The sequence below is a fragment of the Eurosta solidaginis genome, chromosome 3, assembly GCF_040869045.1.
Source record: "Eurosta solidaginis isolate ZX-2024a chromosome 3, ASM4086904v1, whole genome shotgun sequence".
In the NCBI taxonomy this organism is placed as follows: Eukaryota; Metazoa; Arthropoda; class Insecta; order Diptera; family Tephritidae; genus Eurosta; species Eurosta solidaginis.
Window position 1 is genome coordinate 158,629,211 of NC_090321.1, and position 25,179 is coordinate 158,654,389.

The window sequence follows — 25,179 nt, forward strand, 5'->3', positions numbered from 1 at the left end:
TCAACCTCACTTAACCGTGGCGAATCGTGTTCCTTTAGCAGCCGAGGCTTTGGCAACTCGTAAGTTCCATGAACTTATGGGGTGGGGCGGGAGGGCCTAGAAGGTTAATTCTGGTCACATTAAATCGTTCCCGCGATGGTCAGGCTTGTACCTAAATGATGCTTGTTACAAGAACGTACCGGATCAATATCCGGCAAAGGAACATCAACATTGATAATACTTGGCAATATGTACGGCAATTTGTAGGACTTGTTGAGTACATAAGCCCTACGTATTTAGAATTTCCAATATACCCTCAAACTTTTGAGTTAGGGGCCAAAAACCCCCTTTTCCTACGTTCATTCATATATTGGCTTATAACTTTATTTCTGTTTGGGCTACGAACAAAAAATTTATGTAACAGAAAAGACATTTTGCGCTTCTAACAATGTATAAAATGTAAATTTATGTGTAGAAATGTCTGAGAAAAATATATTGAAAAGTCAACGTAGTGCATTACTTTTTCAATTTGTATAACGGTTTTTGACTATTTTGGTTACGTGTATAAAAAGGGGTTATTGAAAAGAATCCACAGTCTATCTGTTACTACCAAAAAAAGCATTTCAAAGATGAGTCATGGTTCTGTTATTGTATTCTATGATTTCATATGAACAGTATAAAATTGTGTCTCACTTTTTTTTGCAATTTTATTATCTTTTTTAAAGTCGTTCGTAATAGAACCAATAGTTTTCGCCTGAAATTCGACTGAGAAAATCCACTTTGACCGCTTCTAAGCGGTAACGAAAGAAAGTACAATTTTTAATTCTTTTCTTTGCGTTTTTATATGAAATCCTAGAATACAACAACTAAACTAAGGTGGTCTGACTTCGAATGAAAACATAGTTCAGGCACCTCGTGCGCTACAACAACAAAGGTAGAAAGAGCACGTGGCAAAAAACTAGTATAATATACATAACTAAGCCCTTTTGTCAACTCGAGGAAAAACTCGAAATAGTGTTTTTGTGTACATTTCCAGACCAATCAAACTTCGAGAATGACCATGGTCAATATCACGCTCTCCTTCTCGTTGAGTGGCACTGTTAACTCTAAAATCAGACAAGCATTGTGAGGTTCGTCGCCGTTAAACAAATTTTTTCCACTCCAGTCGGCTTGGTACCAAAAGGTGGTAGAGCCTGAGCTAGTACAAACAAAGGTGTGCCAACATCGGGAAAACTCCTCTAAACTTTCGGAAAATATTTTCAGTTACAAGAACAACAGCAACTACGGCCCCGTCAAAAGAGCCTTTATAAAAACTTTGTAACAAAAAGTTCGAATGAAAGTAAAAAAATCCATGAAAAACAATCATCGATTAGATATTGCTTCTGTAAAATTGAACTAACGGGAGGCGCCCCTTTAGTGCAATTGTGCATCCCCGATTTGAAACGCTGGTTGTCACTAACGGGCGGAGAAGTGGACTTCTACCTTAACCAGTTCTTAACGAAGCACGGATGTTTTAAAAAATATCTTCATCGGACACGAGGAAAAACTTATATAAACGCCACTGACATGGCGAGACAATAGGAGATGCTTGGCTTATCTTTTTCGAATGCTCTAAGTATTATAAATGTAGATATGTATATACTGGGCTTCATATATTCAGAATATTACACTTCCGAGACATTCGTGGAGCATATGCTTCAAAGTGACGACGAATGAACGGAAGAGGGTATTGTCATCGGGAACATAATGAAGTGGTTGAGAGGCAGTTGCAACGACTAGACAATAGAACCAGAACCAAATCGTGGATTGGAAACATGGCGTTTCCAACTGTAAGACAAGACATAGGCATGGATTGGAGCCCTCCCCAGTAGTAGAGAGTAAAAGATTTTTACCTACATAGGTAGTAACCGCTTAGACATCGTTTGTAGGCAAGACATCTGCAATCGTCACGGCCTCAACCCATCTTTCACACGGGGAATACTTAACGGCGATACCGGAGAACATGGTACTTTGACGATAGGAGTTTAAGTACGTTTAAAGACCCACTCTAATTCTGAGGCTTTCGATGATCCCTCGCTGAAAACAAAAACTTTTTTACAATCAAAAATGGCCGACGGGAAAAATTACGGTGATGAAGTATAAAAATTCATAAGAGTCCTTTAAACCAACAATATCTCTTTAATTAAGCAACTGGGAAGAAATCAGTTACCCCAAATTAATGTCATTTGCTCAATTGGACTAAAACGTTAAGCTTGATAGACTAAAGTTTATCAAGATTTTCAACAGATACATTTTTCTGGGCACCACTGTCATTTAAGTAGAGTTTGATACATATATCGCATAGTTGGAAACGCGGACGCTTAGTTCAGGAAAAACAGCTTAATTATTTGCCAATTTATGTATATGTAGGTATGTAAGTATTTGATTGCATTCATAAGTTCACACGCACACACAAAAAGCCGCAAAAATACTTGTTGCAGTTGTATAAAAAGTTATGCTAAAAGAGAGGATGATCTCACCGGAACTCGCCGCTCCAGGTTGGCAATACCATTTTTGACCACGGCTCCAGGGCTTCAAACCACATCCGTACATACTTACTTCCAAAAAGCGCGCTCATTGCTCATGAGATATAGAAATTGTGTGGCCGAAACGAGTATTGCAGGCAGGTTTTCAAGTTGTCTTGAGCGCAGAAAATTAGTTTCATTTGGTAAGTTGTAGTGTTAACGTCGTGAAGCGGAATAGTTAAATAACGGCGCAATATTATCGAGTTATTTTGGTGTGCGTTGTTGTTGTGTTCTTTCTATTTTATTTTTTTTGTTTTCTGCTCTTTCAAAATATGTAAATACTTGAAGCAAGTTTCTTTATATAAGAATGTTGTGTGGTTAGTGCGACACTGTTGGGTCATCCGGTGAATATGCGCGTTGGTGATGAATGTGCGACGACTCGCCAATCCATTGATGATCTCTACATAACAACACCGCAATTATATGACCAAACACATATGTACATATATACCTATGTGTGTATATACAACTTGAGAAAAAATGCACTTGTTCAATAAAAAGGAGAAAGAAAAGCGTATAGTGTAGAAAAAAAGTTAACAAAGCACAAATGAATGGAAAACTAGAAAAGTCAGTCAAAAACAACATGCAATACAAACATACATATATACCTACATATGCAAGCACGATATATATACTATATGTGCCACCCAGCAGTAAATTTGATGGAAATTGGAAAGCAATAATTTCCTACAGAAAATAACACAAAAGCTTTAGTACGCATACAGTGTATTAACGACACCCAGCAAAAAATGTTTACCTTATATAAGGCTTATTTAATGTGACCAAAATACTTATGGTATCAGACCTTAATTCTATAAAGAATATTAGTTGTATGGCGTGTTCTTTATAACACCCCTTACTTTCCTGTACTTATGTCATCAGGCATAAGGATTATCTGAAATATAACGTTATGTATAAGGCTTATAGCCTACACAAAGAATTATTATAAGCCATTAGGTAGAATATAATAACCTTATTATAAGCCTTTTACACCACATCAAATAGTGCTTTATTATAAGATAGTGCTTGCTGTATTAGGACATTTAATGTAAGGCTTTTAACCCACTAAAAATCATTCTTACATTGATTATAAGGTTGACGAATTGTGGAATAGTATAATAAAAAACAATCCGGTTTCCTTAAAAATATTTCGAAAATTTATCGACTAGAACTGTGTTCTATTTATCATATATCCTTTGAGTCTAGGTAGCAATTACTCTTTATTTTTCGGTTTACCTCAGGGATAACGGTTATTTGTAGCGTAAATAAGCCTAAACTAAGGCGTATGATGTGCGCTTTTTACCTTATTTTGAGATTTATCTGTCAGGAGTGAAACCAGCATTTCTTATTGCTTACCAGTTTTTGCTTGGTACATATGTATATATGTACCTATAAATATGCCCCAAGCAAATTTTTCAACAACTAGAGTTCAGCGCCTATGAGGTCATTCTGATATTTAAGGGGCTTGGCATCTGATACATATACCAACATATGAAAAATCAAAAGAGGATGTGGCACTTCCATACAAATTTTTACTTCCATACCAATTTTCTCCTGAACCGCTTAAGTCGTACCCGTTTATAAAAAAATTTTCTTTCTCTTATTGAAACAAGTAAGGAAGGCTAAGTTCGGGTGTAACCGAACATTAAATACTCAGCTGCCAAATTACAGCATGCAAATCTTTTAAATTACCTTCTTTTAAAAGTGGGCGGTGCCACGCCCATTGTCCAAAATTTTACTAATTTTCTATTCTGCGTCATAACGTCTACCCACCTACCAAGTTTCATCGCTTTATCTGTCTTTGGGCGTGTTTATAGTCCGATTTCGTTCATTTTAAATAGCAATCTGAGATGAGTGCCCAGGAACTTGTCCAAGTGAGTTTCCCCTATCAGGGAAGCTACCACCCAACATAACCTAGCCCAGGAACTTACGTACCAAATTTCATTAAGATACCTCAAAATTTACTCAAGTTATCATGTTTACGGACGGAAGGACGGACGGACATCGCTAAATGAATTTATTTTTTCGCCCAGATCATTATGATATATAGAAGTCTATATCTATCTTGATTAGTTTATGCCGTTACGAGGTACCGTTATGCGAACAAAATTAATATTCTCTGTGACCTCTGCTCAGCTGAGTATAAAAAGGGATAAGTACTTTTCCCCGATACGTCCGGTCCATATCAGAATGGCAGTAAAGTTCAACTACTGCCTTTTAGGAATTTTAATGCCAATGAATTTCTGTTATCACAGTTTACTTATTAACTAAAATTAAACTCCATGTTTACTTGAAAAATCTTAAATTAACAGATTTAACTATTTACGTTATACTGATTTTTTGCTATGGACACACTTTTTGCTATGGAAGAGTCCTTATGAAAAGTTTGCACATTGTACACATACATACATATTTTTTTTATTTTTTATTTTATTTTGGTTCTCGGGTTTGAGAATATGAAATTGATTAATTTGAGAGTTTGTGAATTTGCATCTTTGTGAGGGTTGAGAATAAAGTTCAAATTGAACAAAATGTTATTTAGGTACCGAATACCACAATGCTTTCTTCCCAATAACTAAAACTTTTTCATACGGTAAACAAAATTAATTTTAGGTGCCTAGATACGTACATAATTTGATCTTCGACTGTGGTCGAAAGAGCTGATTAAACGAATTTTCAAGGGTAGGACTTCGACGGAGTTTTGGTTTGACGATTAGTCAGATGAAGGAGCAAGCTTACTGGAACTAGCCAAAAGTACAAAAAAATTTCAATTCGATACACCGTCGACAACAAACTTTTATTCGATTCAAAATAAGATATACAACACAAAAGTCTCGACAGCGATGAGCTGTCAAAATACGAATTTTTCTTTACAGTTTTATCGCACAGTGATGCGATCCATATAAAAGCATCACGTAGTATTTTGCTGATTTTCGACCCCCCTTTCCCTTGTGATACGAAGAGTGAACAAATTCCGCAAGCACTAACAGTTTGGGTTAGTTTAACACCAGTTTGACATATTAAGATTAACTGTTTGGTTTATAAATATGTACATAAATATATTTGCTTAACCAGCCCCAGTTGTTGCACTTGTTTCATAGCCTCATTACCAGACATATCTAACTCCGTTTGTTTGAATACTTAAATGCATGTACATATGTGTGTACCTTATACATATGTACATAGTACATGTTCATCATTTTATAATCAGTAAAATACTTTGACTAAAGAAAAAATTAAAAACTTTTCCAAACTTACGGAGTGAAAAATTAAAAAAATATATCCGAATGATGTAAAAAAAGAAGCAGCAATTATAATTAAGGGATTTGGTGATTTTACACAAACTTTCGCCTGCGATGTGAAGTTTCTCAAGCCAACCGTCTGTTCCAATTACTTGAACATTTGTACTCATTTTTGAGGTCTCGCGTCTGCGGCTCTTTCTTGTCTTGTTGCGATATGAGTTGTGAATAAGAAAATGTTTTTCTTGAGAGTGGTAATATTTCAAATAGATATATCTTAGGCATAAGCTCATAAAGTTGCGAAACGGTACATAAATTTAATTTCATAAGTTTAAAATCAGTGGAATTGACTATTGTGTCTTTGAATATTTGTGCTTTGAAAAGAAAGCTCACAAAATTATCCATAGGAAATATTAAATGCAATGGTAACAGTTATGACTCATTTATATATGTATCTTAAAGTTCTTTCACCTTAAAGAAATGATTTAGATGCGGGTTGGCTACACTGAGCATCATGTTGCAATTAATCCTTCGACCCCGACTTTCAATTTGACAAAGATAAACGCGCCGTACTTTTCCTATGCTTATCTCAACTTTTTCGTTGTTATGCTGCAAGACTGCGCCTAAACCTCTACCTCTACAATTAACCCATCTGTCAAAGGCAAGCTAATGGCAAACTGTTCTAGGTATGTAGCTCAGACATTAGTTTGAACTTAAGGATACGTTAGCAAATGGCATTAATACTATTACCACTATGTAAACTACGTAGGTAATAATAAGAAATGAGATGGAAACAGGGTTTATTTGATTTAATTTTTGTTTGCCTACATTTAAAACGTGGTCCTAAATTCAGCCTATCATCTCTATCCCAACTCGTCTACTTAATCCTCCATCGTTTTTGTGATTTTTTTAGAACTTAGTAAGTAGGGGACGGGGGTAGTTTTTAATCAACATTTCAATAAACACCTCACGTAGACTGAATATATCCTTAGTGTTATCAGTATTTTGTTTGGGGACCAAACAGAGAATTTAATAAGGATGTTATAAAATAAATCACTGGCAAGTAATAAAATTGTTCTAGAACCCAGCTTAGGTGCTATATCCAAATCAGATTACTCTATCGCCCGTAGTAGCCGGAGTTTTGTCCTCGCGAGCGCAGTAAAAGAACCTGTTTATTTTTGCAGCCCATACTTCCTTTATCTGCTGTTACTGATGAAATGTAATTCATTAGTGGTTCTTTATTAGTACGCTCATTATGAGCCTTACTTCTACTTTCTTAATGAGAGCAGTAACTTTGTTAGTCTAATGTCATTAGTCAGTGTAGCAATAACCAGTTTAAAAAACAATAAGACCGCGGGTGCTGGTGGAGCTATGCAAATGCGTAGGTGAGGAGGTGGTATATGCCGCTATGTCTGAATTGGTTTCCCCACAAAACTTAACTTATAATATAGATTTAATGATGAGCTTTACGCAAACATCAACATAGTCCAGAGAATTTAAATGCAGCGGCTACTCTGGCTAGGCCATGTTATGCGAATGAAAGATGACGCTCCGGCTAAGAAAGTGTTTTTATCGGAACCCGCCTATGGACGCAGAGGAAGAGGGCGGCCCCCACTCTGCTGGCAGGACCACGTGGGAAACGATTTGAACTCACTTGGTGTGGCCAATTTCCGCCAGTTGGCAGAGCGAAGAAGCGACTGGCGCGCCTTGTTGGGCGGCCGTAACCGTTTACACGGTTAAGCGCCAATTAAGTAAGTCAGTGCTCATCGTGCTACAAACAGACGAACGACGATCGTTTTGGGCACGATAGCGTCAGAGGTAAGGACTGCAAATTCTACCGTGGCAATAAATGTAGCGGATCGGTTCTTCATTCAGTTTGATGGCTTTATTGCTAATTCAATATTATTTATGACTCGATGCCAGTTTTTAAACTTATGAAGATCTAGTTACGATCCAACTAGTTGTTCATTTCCCCTGCAGGGTACATTTTATGTTTGTGTGTTTGTATCTGTACGAGTTTCTTGAATGTAATTTCTCTTGATTAGCAAAGTCATCATCATAATTATTTTAATGCTGGATGCTTCTTTCGCAGCCTGCAAACTTAAGTATACAAACATTTTAAACTCATGTGATTTTTTATCTTAACAAACTTTTGTGCATAGCAAAAGTGGAAAGCGTAACATATTTATATGATTTGCGCCTGCGTATGCGCTGATTTGTTTGCATTTATGAGATATACATATATGCCGCTAGTGTGTGTTAGTCTATACATTCGAAGAAACTAAAAGTACAGAAAAAAAGTATGTAATCATGAAAAACCATACAACGAAAAGTTCAGTGGCGACTTATAAATTTTGGAATGGCTATCAGTGCCTACATACATATGTGTGAAATATCTATGGACCCACATTTATGTGGTCACATTTAAAATTCACTAAATTTCAACCACAAATAATAAAAAAAAACTAAAGAAAATTTGGAATAAGTCAAGAGGCTTTCGATAGTGCAAAATAATAAAGACGCTATTAGTGGTGACACCGTGGTGTGATGGTAGCGTGCTCCGCCTATCACACCGTATGCCCTGGGTTCAACTCCCGGACAAAGCAACATCAAAATTGTAGAAATAAGGTTTTTCAATTAGAAGAAAATTTTCTAAGCGGGGTCGCCCCTCTGCAATGAAAAGCTCTCAGCGAAAACTCATCTGCCTTGCAGATGCCGTTCGGAGTCGGCATAAAACATGTAGGTCCCGTCCGGCCAATTTGTAGGGAAAAATCAAGAGGAGCACGACGCAAATTGGAAGAGAAGCTCGGCCTTAGATCTCTTCGGAGGTTATCGCGCCTTACATTTATTTTTTTTTTTTTATTAGTGGTGACATGGCCATACGCCATAGGCATGGCCTACCATTACAGAAAAAGTACACGATGGGAGCTTTCAGCGAACACAACTTTGTTTCATACGTTGCAAACAGTTGATTGATTGAATTTTGATCTATGAACAGCGAGTTGAACCAAATGCCAAAAGAAATAATTATTCTTAAATTTTAAGGAAAAGAACTTTAGGGCAACTAAACGACAAAAACACATAATTTTTTAACAATAAGTTGCAAAAAACAAATTTTAATATTTTTCAAATATTTACCGCCTTACGAGCAATGCAATATTGGGCGCTGGACACAATTTTTGTTAATACGTTGCAAACATGTTTCCGTTGGTGCATTGATGGAAATTTTTTTATTTTAAAGATCTTTTTTGGTTTATATTTGAGTTAAGCTGGCTCGAGGTCAGGTGTAATTAAAAATCGTCCTCAGGTAATCGAAGGTAATTTTTTGTGCTTTTAATTGTATCTCACCTTAATCCAGCTTTACTTAAAGATGAAATAATTATTCTTAAATTTTAAGGAAAAGCACTTCTTTAACTATTTTTTACACTCACCAAAATATTAAGAGGAAAATTTTTATTCATAATCAACGCTTTCAAATGTCAAAGAACTACCAGATAGCCGATAACTTAAGTACGTTAAGTGAATGTAACGAAAAAATGTCTGCTCAATAAGTTGACGAATAACTCCATCCGTTGAATGGATCAAAAAACTCAACGGTGCGTTCAAATAGTTATCACTCAACAATTCGTCAAGTTGCTTTAGCTGAAAGCGTCAATGTAATACAGCTGCCATAACTCAAAAAGTTGGGTAATTAAAAAAAGATACAAAAAGCTATAGAAAACAATAACAAAATAAACAAATTAAAGCGGACTAAATAGAAACGCAACGAGAACGAAAATCAGGTTATGGCACAAAACCAAAGTGTGACTACGTTGTTATGGTTTGGCTACAAAAACCGTTCCAACCGTTTGGACCTTTTTAATATGGGTATGGTTTTGTCACCACTAATTATCTGCTAATGTATTGTAAAGCTCAAAACGCTCAAATTGGAAGTTTAAGTTTAAATATATCTTATAGTAGTTTAAATACATATTCACATGCGTATGTACGAGACTGGGTCGAAAAAAAAGTTGCTAATGTCCTCCCCTAAATTTGAAGATTATGTTGAGAGGGTTTCGGAAAAAATTTGTTTTAATTTGTTTGATCCTTCGAAATACAGCCAAAAAGGTTTTTTCGTTATAACTTGGTTATTTGACGTCCGATTTTTAAAATTGATATGTCATTATTTTGGCCTTGAGAAGCTTCACATGTCAGCTAACACAATTCCCCCCCCCCCTTTTTTTTCCTTACCAGACGAAAGTACTTGAAAATTCAAGAAAATGTTGCTTTGAAACCATATTACTAAAATAATAAACAAAGAAGTTATAGCACTTTCAATATTTATTGCAACTGTTATTTTACCTGATTCTTATTATACTTAGACCTGAAACTCATGATATTTTTGGGGGAAAATTTGCAGGGTTTGCATTGAAAAGTTAATAAAGATATGCCAAATATCATGAATGGGGGGAGTCAAAGTAAATAATTGAGTCAAACCTGTTGTTTCGTATTTATCTGGGTATTAGACAAGCCCACTTTTTCGTAGAGATTGAGGCTTAAGTAAACAAAGTACTATCTCCGTTTTTCGAACTTAGCCTCCAAAAAATAGATATCGGCTTACGAAGTTTGAAGTTCGAAATTTTATTTTATTTTTTTGTTAACGCTTCAGCAAATTGAACAAGTAAAAACGTGGGCGTGGTCCGCCCTTTTCCCTTATTAGAAGGGCTGGATTCTTTTTTTGAGAAATTTAGTATAACAGCTGTTATACTACTCTGACTTCTGACTTTCACCTCGTATAACAGCTTTTATACTACATTTCTCAAAAGAAGAATCCAGCCCTTCTAATAAGGGAAAAGGGCGGACCACGCCCACATTTTTACTTGTTCAATTTGCTGAACGCGTTAACAAAAAAAAATAAAATTTCGAAATGTAGAATTTCGAAGTTCAACATCCATACTTATATATGTAACAACGCAGCATGCGTACACCAAAGGTAAGTCGGTAGACACCGCATTGAATAGGGTGGTAATAAGCATAGAGAAATCCCCGGAATATAAGGAGTATGCTCTAGGAGTCTTCTTTGACATTGCCGGGGCTTTCAATAATGTTGCAAAATGGGCGATTATGGATGGTCTTAATTACATTAAAGTACATCTTGCCTTAATGAGATGGATCGGCTGCATGTTAAATTGCAGAAAGATTACATCACAATGGGGATTGTACGAGGCCACGAAATCAGTGGACAGGGGCACGCCGTAGGGAGGGTTGCTATCACCTCTGCTGTGGACGCTGGTCATCAACCAACTTCTCAGGCAATTCGATGAGGGACCCGTAAAACTTACGGCTTACGCAGATGACGTTGCAATTGTCATAAGTGGAAAGTGCCTTCCAACGATTAGTTCTTTGATGGATCGGGTGCTTCGGGACATCTAATGTCGGGTTGAAAGTCAATGCGGGGAAGACGGATATGGTCTTGTTTACAAAGAGGTACAAGGTCCCAAATTGGACCAGGCCTAAGTTAGGAGGGGTGACCTTACAGGAGAAACCTTGCACAAAATATCTAGGAATCATCCTAGACAGTAGGCTGTCATGGAAGCTCAACGTGGAGGAGAGGGTCAAGAAGGCCTCAACGGCACTCTATGCATGTAAAAGAATGCTGGGGTGTACGAGGGGCCAATCGCCCCCTCTTTCTCATTGGGGTTTTACAGCGATTGTAGTGCGGGTGCGCAAATGGCGGACGAGGCGATACATGTGTACACCGATGGTTCCAAAGTAGTGGAAGGAGTAGGGTCTGCGGTATACTGCGCTGATCCGGAAATAAGCAGATCCTACAGGCTGCCGGATTACTGTAGCGTTTTCCAAGCGGAAATATTAGCCGAAACCAAAGCGATAGAACCCCTGGAAGAGAATAGCTTAAGCTGCAACCGTGTTAACTTTTATATTGACAGTCAAGCAACAATTAAGGCAATAATCTCGCATAGCACAGCACCTAAATGCGTGTTAGAGTGTAAGCAGTCTCTGGAGAGAATCGGGACAGGGAGAAGCATACCTCTATATTGGGTCCCAGGGCATATGGGAATAGATGGGAATGAAAAAGAGGACAAACTAGCTAAAAAGGGCGCATTCCCTTAAAGCTTGCTCCGTAGACTTCCCAATTAGATTGGGCGAGATTAAGCGAAGGCGAGAGGTGCACATGATCGACCGAGCGGGAAAGGCGTGGGTTCAAGCGCGGGGATGTAAAGTGTCCAAGATTATGTGTAGGTCTTACAACCTTAGACTAACACAGTTGCTTCTATCATTAAAAAGAGAGGACTGTAGACTCGTGACGGGTATTCTGACTGGACACTACCTTCTGGCGTCACATGCCTTTAAATTAGGCTTGGTTAGTGATAGCAGATGTAGGAAGTGCGGGTTGGAGGAGGAAGCGATCGAGCACGTTCTGTGCTCGTGCCCTGCACTTGCCAGGCTAAGTCTCCAGCTATTAGGAGTGATACAGCTGTCAGATCTAGAAGCAGCAAGTGGCTTAAGTCCTAGGAAGCTTCTAGTATTTACCAAGAGGACGGAGTTATTTTATAACATAGGTCCTGGTTTTTGATAGGCTTTTTCAGTTTGGTCGTTAAAGCAGACATCTGGTAACACTACGGACTCAATCAGTCTATGTGAGGTCCTCATGGACCGGCCAGTTCAACCTAACCTAACCTAAGTCTTCAATACATAATCCTTCCAAAGACTTTACACAACTCTGCGCCACGTACGCTTGTCCCTCCTCCAACTCCAAAATACTTTGATGTCACTTCTACCGGACTGTATATAATATTTGTTCCAAATATGAGCCAAATCGGACATCATAGGTCGCTTTCAAATACAATTTTTTGAAAATCTCGATCTTTGCGCCACCTAGCGGCGATTTTTTTATAGGTCGCTTTCTATTCTTGTATGTATTATGTGTTCCAAATATGAGCCAAATCGGACCACAAATACGATTTTTGTGAATATCTCGATCCTTGCGCCACCTAGCGGCGATTTTTTTATAGGTCGCTTTTTATTCTTGTATGTATTATGTATTCCAAATATGAGCCACATCGGACCACAAATACGATTTTTGTTAATATCTCGTTCCTTGCGCCACCTAGCGGCGATTTTTTCATAGGCCGCTTTCTATTCTTGTATGTATTATGTGTTTCAAATATGAGCCAAATCGGACCACAAATACGATTTTTGTGAATTTCTCAATCCTTGCGCCACCTAGCGGCATTTTTTTCTTATTACTGCATTGTCATCGGGTTCTGAGCTATATTCCAAGTTTCAAGCTTGTAGCTTATGGGGAAGTTACTTAAATTTTAATTACAAAATTCGTTCCCATCGGCCGGCCATGCAGCCATGCAGCCTGTCAAGTGAACCTAAATAAAACCGTTTAAAAATATAACTGACATTTATTGTCAAATCTATAAATCTCTTGGACAAATTACGATGCGATGGTAAAGCTATGTCGAGATACCAATATTGCCGGTCATACGCTCAGTAACGTTAACTTTCTCCATACGATTGTCGACTCTTTCATGGAAAAAACGATTCGAGCCCAGGTATCGTCTGTTCAGGAATCGGATCTCGCAGTTTAGCCTGTTTTTTTTAATTATACGTGAAAGTATAATTTTTTCCTCAATTTTGGACTGTGAGATAAGTGAACGTATGCAGTTACGTTGAGAGTATATTCTAATTCTGTACATACGATCAGCAACGTAAACTTTTGTCGTACGATTGCCGATTCGGTCACGGGAAACACGATTCGAGCACAAATCTCAAGAGAACGCTTAATAGTTTTTTTTATTTTCCTCTTGTGAGTTATTTTAAAACTAATGTTCCTGCTTCCCCTTCTGTTGTTGTTGTTGTAGAGATAAGGTTTCTCCCCGAAGGATTTGGGGAGTGTTATCGATGTGATGGTCCTTTGCCGGATACAGATCCGGTACGCTCCGGCAACACAGCACCATTAAGGTGCTGACCCGACCATCTCGGGAACCATTTATATGGCCATATTAAACCTGCAGGCCATCCCTCCCTCCCCACCCCCAAGTTCCATGAGGAGCTTGGGGTCGCCAGAGCCTTGTCTGTTAGTGAAAGAGGATTCGCCACGAATAGATGAGGTTCACAATTGGGTTGCGATGGCAACCTGAAAGGGTTGCGCTACACAGCCCCTTGAATCTGGTATTTTAGTCGCCTCTTACGACAGGCATACCTACCGCGGGTATATTCTAACCCCCTTACCCGCTGGGGTACTTCTCCTTCTCTCTCTATACCATTCTCGTCTACTTTATATTTTCTTTCCCTTATTGAATTTATCTCCCTTTCACTCCCAATCCCACTCCAATTACAACTATCACTCCAATTCTTACTACCCCTCCACTCCCACTGCACCTTCACTCATATATGGAATATCTGTAATTAATTTTGGATACCTTCTTCAAATAATAAAGCGAATTTCAATTTTTCCTAATATGGCGCGCTGCACAGCCTTCTTTTACAAAAACTTGTTTTTTAAACCATCCTTGGACCATAACGAACGAAACAAAAAAATTATCGAAATTGGTTAAGCCGTTTTTTATACTTAGCGTGCCTTGCCCACAGAGTATACTGTGATGAATATTACCAACACTAAGGGATACTATCATCTCTAAGCCGATACTGAGCAGTGACTTGTATGCACATAACCGAATTAATCATTATGTTTACACATATGTCCATGCAAGCAGCGTAGAGCAACGCAAAAACACATGCATATATCTGAGATACTCCCAAAAGTAGGCAATAATTTTTGCAAGTATCACTCACATATACACGCGCATATGAGAAGCTATAAACGTAGTTATAGCTGGTAATTTTAAAGCTGGTAACTAACTAGTAAATTCTAGAAATAGGAGCGCCTAGAAATATGTCAACGAGGAAACGAAACAGTATAAAAGCAGCAACGAAGCAGTTGCGAAATATAAGTATTATTTTCAAGTAGTCTAATAAAGGTCATTTTTCCATTATTCAATATTGGAGTTATTTATTCAACATTTTAGCGATACGAACCTAGCAAAAGGGCAAATAAAAGGATTTGCAGCAAATTCGTTACAATAGGTGTCAGAAGAGGAATTGTTGAATAAATTCCAGAGGACAACAAGGACATGGCAAAGTTAAGTGACTTGAAGATCCAGCAACTGAAGAAGGAGTTGGAGAGCCGTGGATTGAATACAAACGGCATTAAACTCGAACTTCAGGCACGACTACGAGGGGCAATGGAAGCAGAAGGAATTAACGTGGAAGAGTATGTCTTTCATCTTGATGTCGGCGAGACAACAACAAAAATTGAAGAGAAAAACGAAACATCGCAGACAGTTACGAGCACAGACTTGAACACGATTTTGGCTGCAATATCTGCACAAACATCGACAGTAACATCCAAGATGGAAGCACAGAGGCACGCATTTCAGAAATGTCGTCGCAAATGTCATCTCAACTGGAAGAATAAAAGACAAATATAACATCTCAACTGGCAGAACAGAAGACAAGTATAGCATCCCAACTGGAATCACAGGAGACACGTATAACATCAAAGATGGAAACACAACTGAAAGAACAAGAGGCACGCATAACAGTATAACTCGAACCGCAAGAGGCGCGTATATCATCAAAACTCGAAGCGCGTATGGACGAGAAAATAACGCAGTTTGAGGAAAAAATTGAAGCTGAGGTGGATGCTTTGAGAGGGCGTATCGAGCAGTTGCAACTAAATCGACCAGCAGTTTCAACGATAATCCAAAAAAAACACCATCCTTTGACGGCTCTGTTCCTTTCCAGGTCTTTAAGCTACAATTTGAGAAGACCGCTGCACTGAACAACTGGAATGCGGAAGATAAAGTTGATACACTGTTCGTGGCATTGAAAGGGCCTGCAGCTGAGATTTTACAAACCATTCCAGAGGGCGAACGGAACTGTTATGAAGCATTGATGGGCGCTCTAGACAGACGATACGGAACTGATCATAGGAGACAGATATATCAAATGGAGTTACTGAACCGCTTCCAGAGGCCTAGTGAAACATTGCAAGAGTTTGCATCGGGGGTTGAAAGGCTGGCACATTTAGCGAATGCTGACGCACCCGTGGAATACACCGAAAGGGTAAAAATCCAGAGCTTTATTAGTGGAATGCGGGATGTCGAAACGAAGCGAGCGACATACGCAAACCCGAAACCTACATTCACAGAAACGGTATCGCATACTCTGATTCAGGAAACAGCGTCGCTTCTGTGTAAGCCAGTTTTCAAAGCACGCCGGGTGGAAGTAGAAAGGTCACAGTGGGTAGACGCAATTTTGGAAGGTTTAAAAAGGAATGCCACAGAAGAATAATGGTGCAATCAAATGTTTTAAGTGTGGAAAGCCAGGGCACATTGCACGTCATTGCAGCACCAATCCTGGTAGTTCCAACTTGGCTGGTCGTAAACGTAAAGCTGGAGGAGATAAGCAAGAGCGAGTCAGTTGTAAAGATCAAAAACTTGCCCCAGCTATTCCTGTGATATCTGTGTCTCAAATTGGAAGGAAATCAAGCAGTCTTACCGTCAGAGGGAATATGGATGGCTAAGAACGTGTACTGACTGTAGATACGGGCGCATCTCATTCCTTAATCCGATCTGACTTGGTCAACAGGAGAGTAAAACCGTTACCTGGAGCAAGGTTGCGTACGGTCACAGGCGAGTATAACCAAGTCCAAGGAGAAGTGGTATGTGAGGTCTTAATTGTAAAGGTCATAGTTCTACACAAATTCATTGTGGCGGAGATTGTTGATGATGTCATATTGGGAGTGGACTTCTTAGTTGACTATGACATCAGGATAGATATGCTGAGAAAGATTATGCGCTAAAAAAACAAGGATGTGCCACTTAACTTCAGTTTGGAAAAAGAGTAGAGTTCAGCACTAAGCGAGTGCTGGTGGAGGAGATTCGACAGAGACCACAAAAGTCAAGAAAATTAGATCAGGCAAAGGTTGATGGAACGAATGGGCCAAACAAATCAAAACCAAAGGTACTTGCGAGAGAAACACTGGAATTGAAAAACCCTAATGGACGCACTAAAACGAACGAAAGAATTTCCCAGAAAGAATGCTAGGGTGTTTTCAAGCCAGGGCGCACTACTCTTGGAAAACGTCGGAACGATACTGATTATGTGAAGCCAATCTGTCAAGAGCAAGCTCTACAAAGTAGTTCATTGGCCAAACAACAGAGTGCAAGGGAACGATCCAGGATAATGAGTAGTAAGATGAAACGCAGGTAGGATGAAAACAATAATTCGGAAGGTTTCTTGGAGGGAGATTTGGTACTGTTATACAACCCTCACTGGCGGAAAGGTGTTCCATGCAAATTTTGGTGCAGTTGGGAAGGCCTGTACAGAGTTGTGAAGAGGATCAGTGATGTCATCTACCGCATACAAACAATTGGGAAACCACGAAATAGAAGAGTGGTTCATTTGGAGATTCTGGCAGCGTCTAGATCGAGAGATTTGTCTGATCGGGACGACCAGACTTAGGTGGAGGGCAGTGTGACGAATATTAGCAACACTAAGGGATACTATCATCTATAAGCCGATACTGAGTCACTGCTCATAACAGCACATAACCAAAATAATCATTATGTCTACATACACGCGCATATGAGAAGCTATAAACGTAGTTATAGCTGGTAATTTTATAGCTGGTAACCAACTAGTAAATTCTAGAAATAGAAGCGCCTAGAAATATGTCAACCAAGAAACGAAACAGTATAAAAGCAGCAACAGTTGAGGCACGACAGTCAGTTTGATTTAAGCAAGCTATCAGTTGCGAAGTATAAGTGTCATTTTCAAGTAGTCTAATAAAGACCATTTTTTTGCATTATTCAATATTGGAGTTATTTATTCAACAGTTTAGTGATTCGAACATTAGTAGAAGATTTGAAATAAGCGGAATTGTAGTAAATTCGTTACAATATTATCGTAACAGCATACACGAATCGAGATAAAAAAAGTAATAAAATTAAAAAAACTTTTTTAAAAATAAGCTTTTATTATTGGTTAATAAAATTAACTAAAAAGTAAAAAATAAATTGACTGTAAAGAAATATAACACTTTTCCAGGAATAAACTACATACAGAGTGTATGTGCCTACATGGTGATCAAAAGGAATATAAACAAAAAAGGCAACTCTTAGAGACCAATTGTACAGCGAACAACGGAACATTCATATGGCGTAGCGGCTAAAAAGGCTTGCACTGATATGAATGTTGGAGACTCGAGTTCAACGCTCAGCTCCCGAAAAGCTAGCTGATGAAGAAGTGAAATTCAGAAACATGTCCTAGTAACCATCGCCGTTTGTAAACTTACAATTTTTCTCTAATATCAATTACAAAAACCATTGTATAAAGCAATATGAGCAAAGCTCGCTAATTAAATACATATGATTAAAACTTTACACCTAAATTATTAAATCTTACAGTTTATATCACAGTCCAAATTGTTCAAATAACAATTTGAAAATGGGCGTGGCACCGCCCAGGATCGTGGATGAATTGAATAAGCTATATCTTTGCAAAAAAGGTCTTTATATCAATTGTAAAGACGACAATCAGATCCAATTATATATTTTTATTCTTTATTATAAACGTCTAGCTTTTTTCCAAAAATCGAAAAGAATACCACAAGATATACAAAGCTTTCTGTGTCTAAATTCCAAAACTTGTATACAATATTTCAAAGTGTTTTACTATACAGTATTACACAATATTATTTTTTTCCCCCAAGTGGGATTATTACAGGAAATAGGAAAAAATTTAAATTTGCGTGGCACCGCCCCTTTTATAGCTATGTTTGGGGAGCCGTAACTTGAAGCAAAATTAACATATCGTAATAAAACTGGGAATACATGCTTTCTTTATAGCAGGAAATATTTCTGTAAAAATTGAAGGGATCGGCTATAGACCACACCCACGTTTATAAAAAATATGTTAAAAGGTTCGTAGACTAGAATAATAAGCTATATTTTAGCGAAAAATAGGTTTGTATCAATGATATTTCACTTACCAAGTTTTATTGTAAGACAAAATCGGGACGCATTTTTTCAATGGCCGGTGCCAAGCCCCCTATTTGGATCAAGCGATACATAACAGTTCTAACGAAATTCGATACACATGTTAGGCTTATAACAAGAAATATTTCTAGTAAAAATTGCCTAGACCAAATTTCCACATTCTAGGTGTATTATTTACTAAATAATCAGGTTTTTGTGTGATCCAAAATGTTATATATATAAAAAGTGGGCGTGGTTATTACGTGATGGGAGATGAGTGCCGAGGAACCAATATGCCAAATTCCAGTTAGATATCTCAATATTTACTCAAGTTATCGTGATCACAGACAGATGGATGGACGGAGATGGCTAAATCAATTCCTTTTTTCATCGTGAGCATTTTGATATAGTTATGGAAGTCGATTACACCCGAACCTAGACTCCCTTACTTTTTTGGGAATAGTTTGTGTTTAAAATATGCCTCAGTAGGATTATAAAAGTAATTTATATGAAATGAACTGTACAATTGAAACTTACGCTGAGTGTAAAATGTTCGGTTACCCCCGAACTTAGACACCCTTACTTGTTTTAAACTGAAATTAGCAAAGAAAGCAAATACAACACAGTTGCCCATTGGTTTAGGCGACTGTCATTTTCAGCGGGTTGGCCGTGGTTTTCGAAATGGTACCAACGTAATATGCCAGTTAATATTTCCGTCTTTTCAGTTTTCCCAATAAACAAAAACAATAATTGAATAACAATTATGATTTCCGGTGTTAAGCTCATTAATTCTTAAAAAATCTTAAGTAAAATTTAACACACCATTAAACATACAAATATATGAAAATTAATATTAATAACAAAAGTTTTCAATAAGTCCAAACAAGGTGCCAATTTTTTCAAAAAATCATATGTGCTGATTATTTAAGGTAATACACTTGAAAAAATCACAGAAATCTTTTTAGAAGGATACAAAAAGCTGCCCAAATTTCAGCGATATGCACAAATACGCGGTGACATGCTTCTCGGTAAGAGCAACCTTCTCGTGAAATTTAAAAAAAACTTAAAATGCATGTGTGGAGCTCTTGGGTCAATTGGCATCGAAATGAAAACTTTTTCTTCGTCAAATCAGTGTCATGTGAGTTAGCAATGAAAACGAGGATGTTTACACGACATAAAAGAAGAAAAGAAAACTTTGAAACAATAATTTGCCAATGGCCTCACATTATCTGGGGTGCGCGACAGCTTTGTAGTATCTTTCGCACGTGATTCTTTGTATTAGTTTTTCACATTAAAAACACTTCATTCAGGCATTTGCAACAATTTTAAGTGCACAAACACACCTTTGTCAATACACTACACACATATGTACTTCATATACCCAGTGGCGAAATTGGGAATGAATTACTATTTAGTTTGTTTAAGTGACTTAAACTCTGCATATTTGTATTTCTTTTGTTAGTGAAATGTTCCCGAGATTGTCGGGCTAGTGTTCCTTAATGGTGCTTATTACCGGAACGTATCGGATCTATTTATATCCGATAAACGACCATCGATAATACTCCCCAAAAATTCTTTATCGCTAATACAGCAAGAACAACAACAGGTGCTTAGCATTCTCTGTTTTACTACAAGAAGAAACAAAAATAGCAAATAATAAAATTATTAAAAACTACTCTCACACCACAGTTTAGATAAGTTACCCATGCATACTTTATGCCAAAAACACCAGTGCAGCAGTTTCGCCTGCAGCGCTGCTGGTTTTGCTGCTGCTTGATTGTTTTGTTAACACACGTGCAGTTTTATTCACCTGGCAGCTCTACGCAGCGACTTATGTCAAATTTTCAAAAATATTTTTCAAACTCACTAAATATTAAATTTGTTATCCACAAATTAATATTAAAATCAAAAAAAATTTTTTTTATATAAATTTTTGATTTAAAATGATTAAAACAAATGAAATGACGGAACAATATTTGTGATTGTTCAAGATTTTTCTTACCCAACACTGATTTTCTTCCCCAAATTTTGTTTGAACAGATCATGCAGCGCGCTGCTTAACCGTCCTGTTCATGAATAATTTTTCTTCTTAGTTCGCATGGCTGGGTACACGGGTACCACAAGGCAGTTCATACGTGAGAACTACTAGTGGTACCTGGGTATCCCAGCCATGAGAACAAGTAATAAAAAAACTAATTTATTAAAAAAATCATCTTTATGAAATATATATATATTTGAAAAAATTGTCTCTCCTTTTTGTAGAAAACTTATTCCCATACGATCCCACAAAATTTTAACTCGTTTCTTTTTGTAGATTATTTAAAAATGGACGGTTAAATCAGTATGTTTAAAATTTAGCTGCTCAGCAACTCTGAGCTTATATTTTGAGCTTTAAGACGCATGATAAAAAAAATAAATGTAAGGCGCGATAACCTCCGAAGAGATTTTAAGCGGAGCTTCTCTTCCAATTTGCGTCGTGCTTTTTTTAATTTTTCGTACAAATTGGCGGGACAGGGCCTACTTGTTTTATGCCGACTCCGAACGGCATCTGCATGATGCATGAAAACCATTATAAAAAAATGACTAAACAAAAGTAAATTAGTTAGTATTTATTCGATTTTTTGATAATTCTTTACTTTAGCTCACCACTGAACTCTTCCAAAAATATCGGGAGAGGTGTCAAAATACACGTTTTGGAGCAAGGACGACGAGCCCGAAAGCGGAAAAAAATTTGTTACATAAAATCAGCAAAAATCTTAAACAATCACGAACACGTAACAAAACAATGCCAAACAAACAAATATTTTTCCGTAATTTCAGTTGTTTTACAAATTTAAAATAAACAAGTAAAGGTGTCTAAGCTCGGGTGTAACCGAACATTATATACTCAGCGTGAGTTTCAATTGTACATTTCATTTCAGATAAATTACTTTTCTGCATAACACGTGGCACCGCCCGTTTAACAAAAATGTCTCCCCATTTCCTCTTACAGTAAAACTTGATAAGTGAAATATCATTGATTCAAAACAATTTTTTGCTAAGTTATAGCTTATTATTCTAGTCTACGAACCTTTTAAACTTAAACTTGTTTTATATCTAAGTTTCTGTAGCCTTTAACCGATCCCGTCCATTTTTACTAGAAATATTTTCTGCTATAAGGAAAATGTGTGTCCACAATTTCACTACGATATGTTAATTTTTTCCGAGTTATGGCTCCCGAAACATAGAAAATTGCTTAGTCATAAAAGGGGCGGTACCGTGCCCATTTTTTAAAATTTGAAGGTTTCCCATTTATTGTTATAAATACACTTGGGAAATGAAATACCATTGATATAAAGCTCTTTTTTGCAAAGATACAGCTTATTTTATTCGTCCATGACCCTTTTAAAAATCTTTTATATAAAAGTGGGCGTGGTCCTTAACCGACTTCGTTAATTTTTCTTCAAAGTATTCCTTATGATCCCAAACGGTCAATTTTTGAAAAAGTTATAGCATTTTGAAAAGAAAAACGGTGTTTTTTTAAAAACTCATAACTTTTTTTGAGTTGGATGAAAAAATTTGAAAAACTTCTGAAAAACGTCTTTCGTAAGCTAGAAAAAGAAGAAAAACTTTCAGCCAATTCTAAAGGGGTCGGGTTCAAAATTGGTCGAAATGGGATGGAATACCCCATATATTTTGGCATTTAGAAAAAAATGCCCGTTATTGATATAAGAAAAAAATACAAAAAATTTGTTTTGTTTAGTTGTTATGAAAAACTAACGGCCTCATTCTCTATTACGATACGAACGTTCGTTTCGCCTCAGAAATGAATCGCTAGTGTATTTGCACTGTGTTAAACTATGACAACATATTATTTATCAATTCCTGTTAAAAAACGTAAAAACCGAACGAAAATGTTAGATAATCCCATTGCTAGACGAAATCGTTTGGAGGCGAATCGTTCGTCTGAGCTATCGTTCGCAATACAGAATGAAGCCCTAAATGAAAATTTTTTGATATTGTTTTTTTATATCAACAAAACGAAATTTTTTTATGTACCTTAAAATATATATATGGGAAAAAGCTTCCTATTCTACCATTGGGTATACAAATATACTGCATATTCTAAAATTCCGCCAATAAACTTTCTGCTTTTGTCGATACTGTATACCAACAACTAGTAAATTGCTTTGGTTTGGTGCTTTCATTAAGCTCTGCGGTGATTGTTGTGATGTTATTGAAGAATACGTTAACATCGCAATCTTCGTTGAAATTCCACCAAATTTCCATTTCAAACACATTGACTTCATAATGACCGATTGTCACTTTCATCATGTCATTTTAAAAATTTTCATATAACAATTTGCCGGGATTTAGGTTAGCTGTCACAGCGTCAAAAATAAAAGTGTTAATATTGGCCGCAATCCGTAGACGTTACTCTTAATTAATACATTAGCCATATGTTAAACTTCCATTGATGGGGACAATTCCTGTTTGAAATCGATCCTATGAGCTAAATGCTAAATAAAATAATAAGTCTAATAGTCCTGCTGTTTCTTTTCTATCTCAGTCACTTTGGCACCAAGATTTGCACCTTCTGGACGACGGACGGCCTGAATGCACTAAGTTCTTTGTTGAACATTCAAGTCGTTTAAGTTTACACATCACTTGCAACCAATTCTAAAAAAATTACCCTGGTCAAAAAATATTTTCATAATGTCATTTTGATGTGTCTAACACTTTTCGGAGTAATATTCAAACTAATTTTGGTGTACTTTCGAATTTAGCACCAAAATAGTGCAATGTGAAAAAGTTAGGTATTATTGTACAGAGGTATTTAACCTAATTTTGGAGTCAACGCTGTTGCTCGGTGTATTGAGTAATGACAGATGTAAAGAGCAAGCTGCACTGATGTAGTGGAAGCGTAATTCGCTTTTCAAACCGAACGTCCTGGGTTCAAATTCCGGCCGAAGTAACTACATACACATAATTTTTTTTATTATTATTTAAATTCTAGTTTAAGAATAGCCCTTTTTTAAAACTTCTTGGGGATGAAATTCACACTATTTTGGTTTTTATATAGAACAACCCCACAAAGTGCGGTTTTGGCACCAACATTTTTTTATGTGAAATGAAAATAAAACTTTATTTAATACACAACCTCCAAAAGCCCTCACTTTTTCAAATTTTTGAAGATACAAAAGTTAAGCGTCTCGGAGAAAGGATGCGGCTCACAAAGATTCAGCTCAACAAATCAGACTTACGTACTCACGCCATTTTATTTTTATGAATTTTTGAATTAATTTCTCACTTTACCGAAATATTAAACGCAAAATTTGATTCATAAACATTCCGAAATGAAAAAATGGAATAACATTAATTATAACACGTTGAGTGAATGTAGCTTAAAAATGCACGATCGGTAGTCTGTCGTATAAAGAAAAACTTTCTTGTGGATCGGAAATACTCAAAGGTGTGTTTTCATTGGAAACATACCAATGCCATCACTAAGTAGTAGCATGAAGTAAAAATGGGCGCTTAACCTCCTAGCCAGTTAGGAGCTCCAAAGAAGTTCAAGTCTTTATAAACCAGTTTCTCCCCCACTTAGTGGAGTTCTCCTTTTCCTCTGCTTCCAAATACGTGTGTCGATAAAAATACTTTCTTGGCCGGACAACTTTCGTCTATTCGCATAATATGCTTCATAGGCTAGGCTTTTATTACTTAGCTTTTATTAGCTTGGGTTGTATGTATGTATGTATGCAGGGCCGTAGAGAGAAAATCCGGGCCCGGGACTAAACCATTTACGGGCCCCCTATAAAAAATCCACTAATACATTTGATTAATTTGAATTAATGACGTCTCATTCATGAACCACTATTGATGGATTACATCAAAACAAATTTTTGCCACATCAACTAAATGATTTTTGGACTAAGAGCTGAAGATAAAATTAACACAGAATATTTAATATTTATACTGTTTTATTGTAACGCGGAAATAAAATTCTCTTTTAACAGCCACATATTGTTTCAAATAATCTTTTCTAGTTATCTGGGATCATTTTAGTACATTTCTGATAAATATAATTATGATTATAAATATTAGTTATTCAATATAGAAGGTTCGGATATCAAAGAGTGACTTTTCTTGCCTTTTCGTTGCAAAATTTTTTATAATAATATCAAAATTTAACTGTCTTGCCAAAACGGATTCAACACAAAGCGTGGCAAGTCCTGAAACTAGCTCTTGAGATGATCACGATCTATGAAAGTTTTTGATTCTTGCAAGGACGCTGAAAGAACGTTCTTCACTAGCTATAGTGACAGGTATAGTGCAAAAGATACGTAAAACAACACAAATGTTGGG

The 25,179-nt window shown here is 37.0% G+C and overlaps 1 protein-coding gene across 5 annotated transcripts in view; it reads left to right on the top strand.

Annotated features, from left to right (window-relative positions):
* Positions 1-2,668: 2,668 nt before the first annotated feature.
* Hil (Hillarin) overlaps positions 2,669-25,179 on the top strand; it is a 306,146-nt gene continuing 283,635 nt past the window's right edge. For 2 of the 5 annotated variants that reach the window (XM_067773499.1, XM_067773504.1), the window contains exon 1: positions 2,678-2,757. The gene's annotated coding sequence lies outside the window, so the exon portion shown is untranslated. The other 3 variants (XM_067773502.1, XM_067773500.1, XM_067773503.1) reach the window with 3 other exon arrangements.